We start from the raw sequence: 19,192 nt of genomic DNA, 5'->3' as shown, positions 1-19,192 counted from the left end.
ACCAGAAATTCCCACAGGAATTTCTTCACGAATTTTAAAAAGAATCATTTTGAAAGTTTCTTCAGGGATTCCTTCAATAATTCATTTGGAAACTTTCTTCACAAATTACTTCAAAAATACTTCCAAAGAATCCTTCAGAAATTCCTTCGGCAACTCTTTCGCCAATTTCTACAGGGATTCCATCATTTTGCTCCTGAAATTCCTCGTCGTTTTTGTTTTTGGAAAATCCCCCATGGATTTCTTCGGAAATTCCTCCACCGATTTCGATCATCGATCATATCCGATCATCGATCATATCTGACTAGACTATACATGTCAATGGTTGCTACTCCGTGATTGATCTGAGCTGGTTTCAATTGCACTGAGATCCAAATGAATAAGGGCTGGGACACTCCACTTATTCTCAAAGTGCAATTTAAGCAGCTCATACATTTTGGATCAATAACGGCGCCGGCAACGTCCTTATAGTCAGTTGGAAAGGGAAAGGAATGTTAGAGTGTGCTGGTTGTTGCTACTAAAGACCGAGATCACCCACAATCAGCACGGACTGGGGTATTTGTTCGATGGAAAGGATGGGAGATCTGGGAGTCACCGTTGGGTCGGTGATGCGATCCATGGATTGGGGGTTATTTATAGTGTTCGTAAGGTGATACATTGTGTGATGAATAAGGTGAATAAGGTCGAGCGGCATAGCACGCTTTGGTTGCATAACTTGTAGGCGTTATATACACTGTGCTGTGAGTGGAAGTTGGAAGGGAGGGAAACGACTTTTTTCCAATTCGTTTCTAGTTCTAGCGATGGCTATGAACATATGAATATACATGAGTTGTATATGTAGAGAGGAGAGAAAGAGAAAGTGGATAGAAAGATACAAGGTAGGATGAAAGGGACGGGCCAGGGATTGAACCCATGACCTTCTGCATATGAATCAGAAGCGGTAGCCACTAGACCACCAAGCCCGTTCGGAAATTCCTCCACCGATTTTCTCAAAGAGTCTTCCAGAGTTTCATTTTGAAAGTCTTCCAGGGACTCCTTTAGAAATTCATCTTGGAATTCCTTTAGAAATTCTTCCTTAAATTCGTTTGTATTATCTATCTGTAGAAATTCCTTTGGAGTTTATTTTAGAAATGCCAGAAAACCTTCCAAAGGTTATTTTACAAAACCTTCTAGGCAGTTTTCAGAAGTTCTTCATACAAACTTATAAAGGACTGGAAAAAGAATCAACCCAATCGGACTGGAAAAAGAAACAACTAACACCACACATCAACAGCCTCGTGCTCATAATTCTACCATGATAGGATAGACAGTGTAAGCAACGCGAAAAGCAACCTGTTCGATATAGTAGAATAATAGAATACATTTAGGCGCTGTACAAAATTGGAAGTGCAGCTGCCAATTCGAATCACTCACGTAGTGCCCTAGTGGATAAAAGATTTGTAAATTAGGTTAAGTGGTTAAGAATGCAAAAAACTTCCTCAAATTTTAACCCTTCTGACATTCAGAATTACTTTTGAAGCTTCTCCAAAATTTCCGTCAGACATTTTTCACAAAATCCTTCAGGGATTTATTTAGATTTTTTTTTTTAATTTTTCAAAGTTTCTCAAAAAAATCCCCCGAAGAATTTTTTAGAAATAGCTTAAAAGTCTTCTGCCTAAAATTTTTCTTTCTGAAATTGCTCCAGTAATTCTCTCATAAAACCTTCAAGGCCTATTTTATAAAGTCCTCCAGCTGCTCCTTCAATTCTTTCCAGGAATTTTAATTAGAGATACAGTGAATATTTAAGAAATTACTCCAGGGTACCCAACTAACATTTTTGTTGCATAAAATTTCAAGAGAGCTCTTTCCCAAAAATCTTTGTTGTAGAGTATCTATTGAATATCCCCATAGGGATGTCTCCAGTTTTTTTTTTCAGAAATTTCTCCAAATGATCTATCATGATTTCTTTCAGTGATTGATCCAGTAATTCCTACACAAATTGATTTAAAAATTCCTGGGGATATTTCTTACTGTGTATTCTCAGAAATTCTTCCAAGATTTCCTCCATATATACCTCTAAGAATTTTCCCGCAGATTCTCTCCAGAAGCTTTCTGACATTTCTTCAGAAATATTTCTTCAAAAATTCTTCAGAAAGTTCTGCAGAAATTTCTCAAAAGATTTGTTTGAAAATGATTGCAGAGGCTTATCCATTTGTTTCTTCAAATATTCCTCCAGGATTTCTAAAAGAAAATTGTCTAAAGGTTTTATTAAAAGACCTCCCCAGCAATTCTTTTCATAGAGCTCAATATATTCTTTCAGGCATTACACTAGGGAGTTCCTAAGAGTTTCCCAGGTATTTCCCAGGGCTCCGCAACAATGATCATGATCAATGGCGTCAGTGAGCTTACTTCCGTCTGAAATGTTCGATTATTTTAGGTATAGGTGACTGGGAGTAAGCAGTGGTTCAGCCGACCACTGAAACGGGTAGGCCATCGTGGAAGAGCGGATTCTAGGTTTTGAGAGGAGCTTTCATGAGAATCATTTTGTGACCTGTTCAGAGAGCAGCATTCACGTGGTTGAAGCAGTTTTCTTATACGACCTTCAGGAGGTTATTTATGGAGTTTATACTAATATTTCAAACAAACTTCCAAGTTCTGTATTTCTTATACAATAGCTATTAACCTTTCAGGTCGCGCGCCATCAAGCAACCGAAACTGCACCGTGCTCGCGCTGTATACGAAGAGCGAGGTTTTTTGGTAGTGTTGCACTTTTTACAACAGCGCGCGCGCTGAAGGGTTTAACACAAAGTACAGTCGACTCTCTTCGTATCGAGGCTTGGTATCTCCTTATCTCGATGTTACCGCATCGTTCTATATTTTCTCACAATACACTCCTCCAGAAATATTTTGGAGATTTCTTCAGAATTTATTCCAGTGACGCCTTAAGAGATTCTTTAAAGGATTTTTTAAAAATTCCTCTTCAAAAATTCTTTCGATTATTGCTTCAAGAACTCTTCCAAGAACTTCCCCAGGATTTCTAAGAGAAATTCTCAACAAATTCTCCTGGATTGTTTCAGGATTCCTCTAGCATGTTTTCTTTCAGTTGATCGATATGTCTAGTTTCAAAGGGATTGGACGTTTCTCAAGAGCAAAACCTTTTGGGTGCACAAGTGTAAATTTTTCTGCTCTTAGACATTATTTATGAAGGTTTTGCCAGTAATTAGGTTAACCCTTTTAGGTTTAATAAAGCATAATGTATTGTTAAGCAGTCTTAACCCTTTCGGGACGGAGCACAAAAAAAAAATGAAATCTCCATACAAACGGCTCATTCTTGGCTCTCCATAACTCTTAGATTTCCCAACAAAACCACAATTATTTCTTCTCATTTGAATGAACTACTCTGTATCTTTCGATTTCTAGATTTGACTAGCTAGGTGAATCGGAAATGAAAAATATGCGACAGATAAAAGTTGTTCATGTTTTACGGTTTTTGTCAACTTTTTGTTTACCTTGTTGTGGTAAATGCCACAGGCAACGTATACAAATGTTTGTTTACACACATATAAGTATATGTAATGGCTGAATTATGAAAACAGTTTACATCACTTGAAACAAACTCTAAGCAGATGAAAAACATATGCAAACCTGTTACCTCACTACTGCACAATTGTGCTGGTTCGTCACGAAAGGGTTAATGACACATGCAACATTAAAACACTTTGTGTATACCTAAAAGTCTATTCAATAAAACTTAACTATCTGGCTTTTGCCGAACGAAAATTTATTTACAAGCGGACTGTTAAGTATGTATTGAAACTTAATCCTAAAACTTCTTTCAAATCCGCATGCATGACATGTCGCATCGACCATAAAACCTTTATAGATTGCATATGGTCACAATAAAGCAATCTTAAACCTTTTCAGGAATTAAAACGGAAGCATTAAAGCAAACTTAGGATTGTTGATGCAATGCTATCTTCTTGTAGAACAGATTTACATAGACAAACATAAACGAAAACGTAATCGATCACGCATGGTTTCATTCTCAACTATTAAACTATTACAATTTCTGTTTGTTTACATTTTTTGACGGCTATCGGCCAGCCGGAGTGCTTTTAAAGGACAGTTAGCCTGAATCCGACATTCCTTAGAACCTAACAGTGTTTGAGTAGCGCAAATCATATGCGTTAAGCATAAGTGGACACATTCTGGACTTTGCTCCGTATTCATAAAGAACAGCAACTCTTGAACATGTTGCTTTTACACTTAATGATCATACTTACACTGATTTTACATTTACAATATCAATCAAAACGAAGAGGTTTTAACTTGACGGCATCCCTATTTTTAGCCAGATGTTCGGCTCTGGGCTGTAAATTGTGCACACCATGTTGATGTTTGCATTGAAATTTGAATGCATAATTGTGTAAGCTTTAATCCCGCTTTTTTGTTTCAGTCTGGCATCATCAATAATTTGACATGTATTCCAATCCATTTGATGATTTCAATTTCAGGTTTATGTTTATGTTTTAATCGTTCATAAAATCAAGAAGCATATAAAACGTTTTGAGGAATGGTTTTAACAACCTCCTGTAGGGCCCTTTTGGGCTTTATAGGGTTTTATCACGGTTGTAGGCAATAAGAAAACTAAACATGTGGGAATATAAAGTGACAGCTGTTTTTGACAGTTTTTCCTAGTTACGGAGAGTTTTCTAACATACACTAGCATAAGTATCAAATTAATTCTCCATTTCAATCTCTCCTAGCTATCTCTTCAATATATAGATGTGAAGAATGAACTATACTGTCGTAAATCGCATATCTGTCCCATTTGAAATCCAGCAAACATGGGACTGATATGCGATTTACGGCAGTATAATAACATCACAAACTACTAAATTTGTACATTCGATAGCTTCATGATGTTATTACAAAATCTAAAGAACATTTTTTCACCTCTTCATCAAGATATACCAACAACAAGTTGTTATTGTAATATTCTCATTACTTTCAGTAGGATGATATAACAATAGCAATAACAATTTTACATATTACAGCAATAACAATTTTACATATTAAAGCACAGTTCGCTCGTTGCATGGTATTTGTAGGGTATTCTCTTCTGCTCGGGTCTGTTGATTACGTAGGATGTCCGAACAATCTTGGCCTGAGTTTCGGCAGTGATAATCAGCGAGTGAATTTGCGTGAAAGTGCGTTTGACAGCAAATTTTTCGAGTGATTTTTTTTTCGCGATTTGGCTGATGGGCCGGCTGGCCCTACGCCACCCGGTTTATAGATTCAATGGAAGTTGGATGTTTCGGAGGGTGTTAGCCGTTGTAAACCGAGTCTGAATGTCTTGAAGAGTATGCAGATTGCAAACGGGCTGAAGAGGTTACTTGGTCCACGATGATTACATCGCGTGTGTATACGTATCGGGTCGTGATGACTGCTTCTTGTTTTGATTACCGGATCGCGGTCAGTCTCAGTTTTGCGCCGGTGAAAATGAACCACCATGGTGAACGTACTATCAGTGAGAAATTCAGTACTGGTCGCATGGTGCTTTTTGATTGGTTGGACATCGGACCGAACGGATGTGGCTGACGATCATACGACTTGCTGTGGAGCTCTCACTCGGAAACTGTGGACTGATTTCCCACAATAATCAACTGTTTTATATGCGTATTCAGTTGAATTCAATTATCCAATCGTATCGTAATCATTCTTTTGTTAAATCATTATATTTACTACTAATATTTACTCTTTCAGCGGTAACCGGGTAAATGAATAAACTAAATTTATAATAATTTGTCATGTGCTTTTTCGCCATGGAAAGCTCCCCATAACACTCCATCCACTTCCAACTCCAGATATCTATGAAGTGGGCCAAGTTCTTGGACATATTCTGAGTAGATATCTAATCAACATTTCCTCCCCATCCCCGCTGATCGTGAGGACCTGGCCAGGTGTCGAGAGTTCGTTAAATGAAAGGTTTGTCAAGCCCCAGGCAACTTTTCTGGCGCATTAAACTTCTCTATCGACAGCCACCCCAGGATGTGTACGGTCGGCTATGCTATGATCATCAGCGAGTGAATATGATCTCAGGTCCTAAATTATCGTGTGACAGCTGCATGCGTAGAAGCTCTCGCATACGGAAACATCAGGCCATCTCTCGAAGAAATATGCAAACATAAACATGCTTAACCGTTCCAAAGCATCGCTGGATATCCATTGATGTGTCTTCTACCACAGGGCGCAGCGTTATGAGGACCACTTGGTCCAAGAAAACCCAAAAGATCATCGGCTTCTCGCTGACAACGATCCCTTGACTTACAGAAAGACCGATGGTTAGTTTTAAAACTTCGAACAGTAGGGAATCGCGCCACTTGGGCAGTGGCTTCTATTTTCGTCTGTTTTCCGCTATAACTCAATCAAATTTGGACCAATTGACACAATTTTTGGAATGCGGTGAGATAGGTATAGTATCTACCTGTGTTACATTTCAAGTCAATTGGTTCAAAATTGACTGAGTTATCAGTGTTGGTAAAAACTCAAATGGATGAGTTGTTTCACGCGCGATTCTTGACTCGCCAAACTCACCGCCGAAAAAATCATGCATGAGTTGACTCGCGATTTCACTCATTGCTTTATTTCTTGGTGTTTTTATTATTTACATCAAAGTTTTTAGGATTATATGATAGAACAAAAGCAAATCTAGTGTACAATAACATTGAAAGTCGTTCAAATTTATTTGGATGCGTTTTAAAAGCGAACGATATTTCGGCGCTTGACTCGTGAGAGAGAGATTTTGCATGAAAATCTCGCGCGTGAGAAAATGAATCAGAATCGCGTGCGAGTTTGCTCACGCAGGAGCGGATCATGAATCTGCTTTGAGTGTGATTTCACCAACACTGTGAGTTATAGTGGGAAACAGACGAATATAGAAGCCACCGCCCAAGTGGCGCGATACCCTATCAGACTTAAGATATCACAGCAGTTCAAACGTGCTAACGGATATGAATGTCTTCAACCATCACAATCTGACGATTATCTATAAGGTTTTCCAGAGTGGGAGACTACATGAAGATTGTAGCATCGTTTCCACGATGCGAAACCTGCAGGCTTCAAATACCTTCTATGTCATCCGTACTATTGAGGAAGTCAGCTACAAAGAAGACTCCACCAACCTTTGCCAGGATGTCATCATCAAGCTTCTTGTGGTCTTAGGCCAGTAGGACACGTTCGATGTAGTACTAGAATTGTAGTGATGAACTGAATTTTTGTATAGTGAGTAGGTGAATTCTCCGCTTCTGCAATGAAATGGTGCAAAAAGCGTGGGCATTAGGATTCCTTGCCTAATTTGATGCTGTTGGAGCAAAACCTTGGGTAACCGTGTTGTTTAAGTTGCAAGAAATCGTGAAAACAACAACACACTTACCCCAAGTTTTACTCAAACAGCATCAAATTAGGCAAGGAATCATAATACGCACGCACTTTGTACCATTTCATTGCAGAAACGGAGAATTCACCTTCTCACCATACAAAAAATCAGCTCGCTTCTACAATTCCAATACTACACTGAACGTGCCCTGTTGCTGGAGATGTAGTGTTGTTTAGTACGAAGTTCTAGGTCGTGCCGTTCACTGGGATGGATTGCTCCCGTCTCGCCTTGTCAGAAAATGCGTTGCGGGTGTCAATAATGGCTTACTGAATTCATCATAGACCCCTCTACATAACATGGTGGTGGTATCATGGCTTAGCCACAACGTGGTGAGGAAGATAAGGATGAGGATGGGTGGTGTTTTGGAATTAATCTACGGAAACCACATGAGTAGGGTTCCTATAGACGCAGCTGTAGAAGCGTGAGTATTCAACATGACCATGCTGTGGCTTAACTGTGACGGGCTCGATTCCAGTTAAGTCCTGTAGCGGACAGGAGATTTTGTAGATATTTTGTAAATAAGTCTGTAAATATTTAAAATAAGATAGATTGTAAGAGAATACAATCTGTCTCAGATAATTCAAATTTGTAAATATCCCTTAGCTTAGGCAAACGAACAGCATTCATTAACAAACGCTTCCCGAGGTCGAGGCCATTTGTTTTCTGGATAAGGTGGGAAAGGGAAAGCAGCACGACTATCGGTCAAGTTATCCACATAGCGGTGTAGTCACGATTGAACACGAAGGGTTTCGGGAAATGACGTACTTCCGGGTACGTCCGAGATCATTCACTTTCCCTTATCTGAGGCTACCAAGACTCGATCATTTCGTCCGTGATAGCTCAAAGAGTTGGAAGTGTCCGCGTTTGCTTGTTAGTTTTTCGTGTGCCTAGAGTAGGTTTAATGTGATGTTAGATATAGTTAGATAGTTTAATTTCTGTGTTTCGTTCCATAGTAGGCCAAAAGTGTGCGTAGATAACTGTGTGCGATTGTTGAACGATAAGAAGCCTAAGGAAAGGTAAGAAATTGTGCTCGTAAGGTGCTCTTGGTGCCAGTGCTAAGCTCTTTGTCCCGCCAGTACGGGCATTCATCTTCAATCCGCAGATTCTCGCACCCAAACGTGACCGCTTCTCCCCAACGGACGAAAACACCCGGCGACCGTCAACCTGCCGGAAGCGGACGGATCCGTCACCAAATCGGTCCGAGAAGGCCCGGGGACCTTCAGGTGGACGAAGTCCACGAGCTGGTGCTCCAACTGACCAGCAGGGCATCAACCAAGTGCCAGAAACCGCCATCGCATAGCTACCGTCAACCGCCATTGCGATCACGCGGTGACGAGCCGATCAACGACAGCGCCTCAATCAACCAAGCCGCCGGTGAGTCAACGACCCGGCTTACAGGTCATCGACTGCTGAGGTTGAGTAAGCAGAATAGATCGGTGAGTCAACCAATTTCTTTTATTTGCGGAGTGCGGCGTCCGCTGAGGGCGCCGCGGAGGATCTTTTTTGCCAGTCAAAGACTGATGAGATGAAGTGCCATTAGAGCCAATCGACCCTTTTTGAACATCGAAATTCCTTTCGATAGCGTCTTGGGAGCCACCGTCTTCGGTTCCGTGAAAATGCGTGCGTGAGCCCGTCTTAGCCACCACTGCAGGAAGGTCGGATACTAGGAGCACAGACATAGCCGTAGCTGAGCTTCCGATAAGTGACGTCACGGGAATAGAGCAGTAGAGCACTGAGCACAGATAGGGAGATAGAGAGGGAGTGGCTAGTAATCGCACACCAGCTAGGAGCTTGTAAATAGGGAACGAACACATACAATGACAGGAATTCGAATTCGATCGTTGCAATAAAAATGTATGTTATCCTAGGTAGTAAGTGAATATATTCGTATCAGTTTCGTCAAACCCCAAATAAATGTATTATTAGTTTCCATCCTAGCAATATGATTGTTTAATTGTATTTAGCATCACTGCGCGGTTTGCTGTAGTTTCGTGTCCCGTCCTCCACACGTAGAGTTTGATTGGGTTATCTTATGAGTGTCTTCCAGCTCAGTGAGGGATCTGGTGGTGAGAAGAGAGAGTTCTGCCAGTGATGAGAACTTCTCTTTAGTGGGATCGTAGGGGTTCAGGTGAGATCTCTCACCGTCGTCTCTGAGTGTCGTCGTGATTGTGCTGTTATGTTGTGGTAATAGGGATTTCCCGTTTGGCCGTTTTAGATCGTAGCCAGCTGGATCGATCCATAAATCCTTTCCAGGAAATTAAATGGACTCGCCCTTTGGGAGTCTCATCCGGGCAATTTAAAATTGGGCTCGTGGTCTCCTTTCGAGGAGTGGCGCATAAGCCACGTGTTTTATGCTGGATCGCCCAGCAGCGGCTACAGTCCATGACATTTTCGTTAAAGAAATTTCCTTGACTTCCTTGTGTCTGCCACACGATATACACATGCAAAATGATCATTGGCAGAGGTAGCTGTCAAGTTATAGCTGTGAAAGTGTTCATAGAACACTAAGCTGAGGATCAGGGTGTGTCTCATTCGGGACGTTGCGCCAAGATATAATCTACAAGGATTGCCAGCCCTTGAGTAGCCAAATTGACTCAGGATGCCTTCTCTCTTGAGCAGACGAACAACGAATTAACTGGATTCTTTTTTGCTGGTTTGGCAAATTATCTTTCACAAGTTACTTCCTCTTTAAAAAAAACCTCGACTGGTGCTACAGCACCCGATTTCCCAGGATCCAAATTACTATTTGATCAAGACTTCTGATCTGATATTCTGTGAATGCAAACTATACACCCAAGCAACTTTGGGCCAACGCTGGAGCATTGGCAGACGTGCTTGAAAACTCACCGCGATAGGTGCTGCCAAAGTTAAATACAAATACATACACAATTGTATATATGTTCATCCAGCCATTTGAGTTGTCTTATAAATTGAAAGTGTTGTGTAATAAGATTCGAACAAAATATATACGAAATTTGTCAGATTCTAATTGAATAAACCAATTCCAATTCAAATAACATGTCAAAGAACCATACTAACTCCATTGCCATCCCATTCAATCGACGGTTACAATCAATTAATTGCTTTCGATCCCAGTCAATGCGATAATGGATTCCTTCAATAATGAACCGGTTAGACGAGTTAATCGAAACGTCACATTCAATCACTTTCCTTCTCATTCTACTGCTCCGACATACTCCAACATGCATGTCCAATTGAGCATGTACTAGCACTGTACATACGTGCGTGTATTCTCTCTCTAATTATCCACCCATATTTGTCACTTATAGGAGGTTCATTAAAACGATTGACGTCGATGGAAAGTAAAGCCCCGCCATCACCACCGCGCGCGCCAATGCAAACCGCAATTCCGAACCACGCTAGTCGTCTTAAGGAGGATGGCTATTGGCGAGACTTGCCACCTCACCTCGCATACTCACTGTTGTCAAGTGGCGTCCAACTCAACGTACGAACATTGACATCAAGTTCCAATGCGAGACGACGAGACCCGGTGCTCAGTTTTAGCATCACAACATCCAATAAATTGAAATAATTGAAACGCTTGGCTATAATTGCCGGACCCATCTGCTTTCGAATGGGTTATAGGAGACCACCATCACGCGGCGGGTTGGAGTAATAGTGTTTGTCGATGTCTCCCCCGCAGACAAGCAATCTCCGGAATTTGAATTCTTTCACATCGAACCGTATGTAGTGCGATCTGATCCGGCTATTATGGTCGCAGTTTAACATCTTAATCCATTGGAACAAACTTGTACAATCGGTGGGTACAGTGGCGCAGCAAGGGTGTATCCCTAGCTCTGGACGAGGGATGCCGAAAAATCGATAAACAAAATTCAAATTGAAAAAATAAATCCGCGTGCTACGGTGGGAATCACATCCATGAATTCTCAACACGGATAATACAGACAGATCTATAGACAAAGTTGTAGCATGATTCTATGACGCCCCCACGAGATTGTTACCCCACCAGACGTTGCTAACACCAATTAAAAACAAATCTTTTCTTAATGTTGATGAATCTAATAGGTAGATTAAACCTTTCTACGCCAGGGAAAGAAACTTATTCAAACGATAAACTGAAAAAAAACCCAAATTCGCTACGGCAGTTCCTGTAGCAAGCGTCATAAAAAAGAACTCTCAGAACAGCACCATGCATTCTCTCTGTGTGAAAGATTTTCAAACAATCAACGATTCGTCATTCAATTAATGACTCTCTATTGTTGAAGTTTTCAATGCTCTTTCATCGTTTCGAATCAACGAATGTACGAACGAACGATCGAACGAACGAAGATGTGACTGAAGCAAAGTGAGAAAGAACCCACAGCCATAGAGAGCCCGTAGTGTCGCTCACGCACTTTTCTATCACTTCGCGATCACCAGCGCAGCAGCGCAGTGCACAGTGCGCTGCGGGGAGACTCGCTGTCGTCGTTGTCGTCGCCTGCGTCACCCTAATGATGAATTATGGAAAGAAATTAATATCACACAATTACGATCAATTATTAATCGTGCCTGCCCGTGCGTCACTTCCCTCGCGGACCTTCAGTCTCAACTCAACTGTTGATTAAGCGTATCGATATGGCAAACGCAATTGCTTCAATCTCCATTAGCGGAGGATGGACGGCGGCGGCCGCGCGCTGATGGAGAGCGACAGCGGGAGTGAGATTCTTTGTTTCAAAGCCCTGGGCCCGACGAAGAATTTCCTGATGGGATGATTTATGATTTCTTCACTTCTCAGCTGGGCATTCTCCCACTAGGAAAAAAATAGAGAAAGAATTCCCCGAGCACTTGAGTCGAGGACGGATGGGTATCACTTCTCGCTCGGCCGCGCCGGCCGGTGTAGATTCGCTTTTGAGATTGATGGAGACTCGCCTATAGGGTTCCGCCGGGGATGGAAGGCAGCTCGGCATTTCGCTTTCTCTTTCTCTTGATGCCTGAGATGGGTGTGATAGGGATCTAGGATGGGAATTAAAACTGCTCGGTGAAATGACAAACTGTCCACCTCGGCACGACCAGGGTTGACTTTGATCGGTTGATTTGCTATCGGAGGACTTTGATTGTTGAAAGAATTAGGATATCAATCTTCTTCGGTGGGAAAGTTACTGAAAACTGTACTGGGGTTTTCACTGAAGAAGTCGTTCGTCCAGATTTATTTTAGGCCGACATTTGTTTATCTAATAAAAAAACAACTCTTAGATATTTATATTCATGAACAGGGTGTCTACTACCTGGAAAAACGTGGAAAACCGGGAATCCTCAGGGAATTTTATTTAACAGGGAAAAACCTGGAATACTTAGGGAATTTCTGGAGTACTCAGGGAAATTTTACTCCGATAAAAAAAAAACATTGGGTCGTATGAACCTGGTAGTAAAAATCCATATAGAAATTTCGCTACGAGGATTTTTTCCAGAAATTCCGTCAGAATTTCTTTCTGGAACTTCTTTAAAAACAGCTCCTGGAATGTCTCCCAGGATTTCTTATAAAATTCCTTCCGCATTTTTGACGCTATTTTTCTTGGTATTCCTTTTTGATTTTTTTTCAGGAAGGTATACTTCCGGATTCCTTCCAGGATTCCTGAATTCCAACCGATTTCTCCTGGAGTTTTTCACGGGGATGCTCTTTCTTCACAGAGTTCCTCCAGTGTTTTGCTGAAATATTCGTAGGATTTCCACCAGAATTTATCCTGAATACTCTATAAGAATATCTGTCGGGATAAATCGTTAAATTTCTTTCGACACTCCTCATGGAAATTTTACCCGATTCCTTCCGGTGTTCTTCTTGGGACTTCCCCAGAAGATCTTCACAGAATGTCTTTCAGAGTTGCTAAGAGAGTTATTCCTGGGGTTTCTACTAAAGTTCCTCCAAAAGTTTCTGAAGGAGTTTTCACGATAGTGCAAGAGTTCCTCAAAAGATTTCTTTCATTTGTTTCCTGTGATATCTTCAAACCATTGCTTTGGGCTTTCTTCGAGATGTTCTTCCTAGTCTCCTACAGGAATTTGTTAAAAGTTTTCGCGAGGTTTATTTTGAAGCTTTACCTGAGATTTTTCTCGGAGTATCTCCTGGAACTTCTCTCAGAAGATTCCTTCCGATGTTGGTCATGAGATGTCTCTCAGAGTTTTTCTTAATTTACCCTGGATTTTCTCCTAAGATTTTTTTTTCCAGAGTGCCTTCAGGGATTTCCACAGGAGTTATTGCTGCTATTTCTCATTGAATTCTTCTCTTGCATTCTTTCAGAGCCAGGCTGTTTCTTGTAGTTGTACCGGATTTCTTGCAGTGATCCACCTGAGAGTTTTTACAGATATTCTATGCATTATTCAAAATTCTTCCCGGAATCTTTACCAGAAAATGTCCCGAGATTCTGGATACTCCTTTAGGGATTTCTCCCAAAGTAATTGCAGGGATTCTTCTACGGGTTTTCCTCAGAATGTCTCCTGGGATAACTTACGGAATACCTTATAGGAAATTCATGGAGAAATATTCGAGGGAATTCAAATAAAATCTTGCGAAAAACTCCGCAAAGTGTTATTGAAAAAATCTCGACATGAACTTCAGGAAAAACCTGAGAAAAAAATGAGAAATCTCGAAAAAAGTTCTAGCGTTCTAGGTAATAGTAATGCCGAGAACAAATATTAAGGACATCCAAGGAGGAATTCTGAAAACCTCATGGATACCTGAAAGCAGCTGCGGACGAAGTTCCGCGAGGAAAACAAGAGGAATATCGGAGAACTATCGGGAAAGTTCAATAGTTTATGGATAGCTGTCCCGGAAAACCACTAAAACAGACATGGACACTGGCTTCAGCCGGCGGCTGTACCGATTGAACGAAACTTTACACGGAGTGGCTACGGATAAGACGTGAAAAATTTCATCGCTCGGAGCGGGAATCGAACCCTCATCCACCCGGACTCTAACCGCATGGCTACGAGGTTCAACCAATGACATTCTTGAAGAAACTTTGAATAGCTTTGGATGGATCTTCAGAAGGAATCCAGCGAGAATCTCTAGAAGTATATCGGAAAACCTTTGCAAGAAATATCGGGACGTACTCAAACAGATATCTCATGTGAAAGAATCCTGCGGAGAGCCAGGAAGAAACTTTGAAAGAAATTTCAGGAATTATGCTTAGAAATCTTGAAAGAAATTTTGAAGAGTAGGGGAATTTACGTATTTTCGGCAGTTTTGTTCTCTTCGTCATGGGGAACTTCGTCAGTTGAACTCAGAGTTGGCATCCAATCCTTCCCAACCAAGCTGAATATGATCAAGTTTCAGGCAATTTGGCCGACATAAATCCCTCATGACGAAGAGAACAAACCTGCCGATGATACCCTAAGTCACCCTTTATAATTTTTAGAAAATTTGGGTTGTTTTATAATTTATTTAAGTTTATAATTCAAAACTTTCAAAATTTCATCTGGAAAAACCTGGAAAACTCAGGGAATTTTATTTTGAGTTATGAGTAGACACCCTGATGAAGATTTTTTACATTTTTGAAATTTACCATTTGAAATACCTACCAGCAGAGAATTGTTCCGGGATTTCTCTAAAGATTCCTTTTTCGAATCCCTTTGAATTTCTGCTTAGATTTCTCTCGAAATTCCCGAAACTTTCCTAGGGATTTCACTTTAAACATATCTTGGAATTCCTGCTTGAATGCCTTCAAAGTTATTATCCGAAATGTCTCCAGGGATTCTTAAAGTGATTTTTCCTACAATGATTTCTCCCTGATTTGATTTTTTCGGGAGTTTTCCCAGGGATTATTTCAAGGACTCCTCCAAGGATTCTACTCTATAATCAACTCTTATCGAGGATTACCTAGGATGTTTTCGGAATGATTTCCAGAGTTTCGGGATTCCCACAAACACTCTCTCCGCGATTCCATCAGTGATTGCTTTCAGGATTTCTTTCAAAATTCTTCCCGCGATATCTTCATGGACACCGTAATTCCAAGAAATCTTTCAGGATTTCAATCTGTGTTTCCTCGGAAGATTCTTCCCGAAGTTCTCCAGAGATTTCTGCCACGATTCTTATGGGCTGCTGCTGAGATTCCTCAAGTAATTTCTACCAGAATTCCTACAGGAGTTCCTACCCGAATTTCACCAGTGTTGTCTTCCTCGATTGCTCCAGAGATTCACCCAAGTAACACACATGTCATATGACAGTTTCGTCTTTGCAGATTTTGGTAGAATAGAAGTTAATTTGACGTAAATCTGCCATTGTGTTAAAATTATGTCGAATTAACTTCTATACAACAAAAACATGCGCTGTTGTTACTCTTATATGACATGCGTGTTGCTTTGGTAAATTCAACGAAATATTCTTTTACAGATTTCCTTAGGTATTTTTCGGATTTCTTTTCATAGTGTTCAGTTTGCTAGGTAGGCCAAAGAACGTTCTCAGAGGGACGTCAAAAAAGTCCAAATCTGATGATGATAGAACGGACAGTGTCGATCCAGTCCCCTACGAGGGACGGTTTTTTGGGCCCGTGCAATGCCAAGTAACACACTTGTCACAGACGAGTCACGGCGGCGCGGGTTTTTGTTGCGCAGAAGTCACTGTGACTTACTTCTAGCAAGTAAGTATTTATTTGTTAGAAGTAAGTTACAGTGACTTCTGCACATCAAAAAGCTGCGCTGCCGTGACTCTTCTGTGACAAGTGTATTATTTGGGATGTTGATCATCAATATTAACTTCTTATACCGATATACATATATCAGCTATCTATGTATAGTGTTGGCAGTGTTAAATTTAGGGAAGATTCATTTATTACGTCCATCGTTTTTCGGGATTTTTAGACACACCTCCCCCCCCCCCCCTCTGTCACGCTTTTTTCCTATACCTAATACACGTACTGTCACATTTTCTTAGACCCCCCTCCCAGACACACTTTTATATGGAAATAAGTGTCTTTATATTTATTTGAATCCGAAAAGTCGATATAAACGTTTTCATGGATGGTGATTTAAATTTCTAGCCAAAATTCTAGCTATTTTAAGGTTGCAGACAAAATTCCATAACAATCGAATCGCTAGAAAAAGTGGTTTTGATCCCTAAACATGATTATTTTGTATGGAAAAGGGGTCTGTCTTTATACTTATTTCTCGCACTGTATTCCCAAATCTTGGATCACGTGGATCGTGCGTCGTATGAAGAAGCAAATGGTTTGACCTTTTTTCTTCTGAAATGTTTAGAGCGTATTGTCGATCATCACAACCGTGATGTTCATCTAGCGAACGTACCTCTTCATGTGTGCCAACATGCCAACCAATTTAGTAAGTTCACTGTGACTCTTTCACACTAAGTTTCTCACGATATCGAGAAAGCATTCACTCAAGAGCAACCTTGTTTGGGTGGTTTATTAGATATCGAGGGTGCCTTTGACAACGTGTCTTTCGATGTCATATTGGAAGCCGCACGGAATCATGGTATATCTCCAATGATTATCAATTGGATTCGCCAAATGATCAAACACCGATATCTCTCCTCAACATTGCAGCAAGCAGCGATTAGGAAATTGAGTGTTTGTGGATGCCCTCAAGGGGGAGTCTTGTCACCGCTTTTGTGGAATCTCTTAGCAGCTACGCTTATGAGGCAGCTCAACAATAACGAATTTCCTACTTATGGTTTTGCCGACGACTACCTAACATTGTTAGTTGGTATGTGCATTAGTATCTTTTTCGACCTGATGCAAAGCGCCTTCAGATTCACACTTGGGCTATCACTCAACACAAACAATACCGGAATAGTCTGGAGTCATGTCGTCAAACAAAATTGGCACAAATGTACCAAATGGAGGATATCGTGCCTCTGGAGCCGGCCTTCTGATACCTGATACCTGTCTCTACGGTGTTATCTTCGTAAGGGAAAATTGAGGACGGTAAGCTACCTCAACATACACCTGCTGATTTTTCGATGCAGCTTTTATTTTTTGGTCAATTGATAGACGCATTACGCCTAGCATTACGCTTATGCTCATACGAAACCGATACAATACAACATTGATACAAACTTCCACAAACTATTAAATAAAAATAAATCCGATAGGTTGAGTTTCAGCTGTCACGTACAACCCTTAACAACTCAAAACAACAACGGATTCTGCATTAGTGATGAACGGCATGTTTTGCAAAACTTTTCTTTTCACTAGGTAGACAATACAGAGATAAATAACGCTAGCTGATCCACCACCACACTGGTCGGACATGACGACAAACAAACAAGTCCACCACCGCAATCTGTCACGTTTTGTGGGCTTAATCACTGTGTACGGCGTGGAAAAAAAATGAGGTAAACCAATAAATTAGTCATGGATATTGGCTACATGTCATCCTGCGTCCGATGAGGCGAGATTCCTGATTACAAAATCAGCTCAACTGCGGTATCGTATCATCGCTTTTATGAATCAATTATAACGAGAGTTGTAAATACGTATCGATAAGGCTCAGCGATTTTCTGGAATCGGGCGAAAAGTTTCAACAGCTTGCAATCGACATAGGGGATTTCATCGGAACTCGAAAGGCAGACAATTTCCTGGAAGTCCTCTCCCGGTGCGACGCAGCGCGGTGTTCCACCGGACGACGACGTGTGCGAATGTGTAATTATTGACGTGTGAATGTAAAATTGATGCGGCAGTTAGCAGCTGCGAAGCGTGTCACCCGCCGCGTCATCCCGATTTAACAAGCTGCGTCATTTTTCGACTGCAGCAGTTCGGTCCGGTCCGGTCCGAAGTGCGTTGAGGTTGAAGTTGTAGATCTCCAAAGGTATCGTCACCCACATCACACGGACGGACGGGGGATACGCACGCATACGGCAGTGCAGCTGAAGAGCGCGTTGAATTCGCATCAGAGATTAAATGGCTTTTGGTTGACGGCGGCGGCGATGGGGTGCGGTCTGCTAGTGGTACCGTACCTACTGGTGGGCCCCGGTTGACAGTTGACGCAGTTGTTCACCGGGAACTGATTTTTCAGTTCCGATGGGATTGCATGCATACGTGCCGGACGTGTACCGCACTGCCAGCAGGTGCTGCATCAGTTATTACTGCTTAACCGAGTTCATTTTGCGGGATTATCGATTCTATTGAGGCGACTAATTGATTCCGTTCGTTGGACGGTGGTTGAAGTGTTGGGTTGGCTTCGGGGTTTCGATGCAGGGGGAATATGTCTGGTCAAAAGCTTATCCGCTGCGTTGAACTAATGACAGTAATAATTATTTGTCGATGATTTATCGCTGGTGGTCATGCGATTAATTTTAAATAGGCGGTTCGGATGAAAAATTGCGGTTGAACTCACTTTAATTTTGCAGAGGTAGGTGATGGTTATGAATTTGAACTATTGCATTGTAAAAAATCTCATTACGGATTCCCACTACCAACTTGAACATGGAGTTCCCCTAGGCAAACTCAGGTTTCTACGCAAATCTAGGAATGAATCCTATCGGTGACGTGCCTAAGTATTTCAATATTTAGATTATTTTCAATCGCAAACGGCCTGACTGTTTCTCCGATTTGTAACAGCGCTTTCTCTGCCTAAGTAGGATTTGTTGTCAATGCTAACTACTATGACACAAATCAAACGGCTGTATGACTCAAAGCAACGCTCGGCAGTAGACTGGTACTTCCCCAGAAAGTTCTCTAATGAACGCTCCATCAGATATTGTTTCAGGTAGTTCTGCAGTTAAGGAATTTGTTCAGGGATTCATTAAAGAGTTCCTTCAAACATTCCTCTAGAAGTTCAATTAGAGCTTCCTCCTAGTATTAATTCAAG

General features: G+C 41.2%; 1 protein-coding gene across 2 annotated transcripts in view; it reads left to right on the top strand.

Annotated features, from left to right (window-relative positions):
- LOC109410089 (insulin-like growth factor-binding protein complex acid labile subunit) overlaps positions 1-19,192 on the top strand; it is an 878,026-nt gene that overhangs the window by 38,889 nt on the left and 819,945 nt on the right. The window lies entirely within an intron of this gene.

The sequence above is a fragment of the Aedes albopictus genome, chromosome 3 (genome assembly GCF_035046485.1).
Source record: "Aedes albopictus strain Foshan chromosome 3, AalbF5, whole genome shotgun sequence".
Lineage (NCBI taxonomy): Eukaryota > Metazoa > Arthropoda > Insecta > Diptera > Culicidae > Aedes > Aedes albopictus.
Note: the sequence above shows the minus strand (reverse complement) of the source record. Positions and strands in the feature narration are given on the sequence as shown.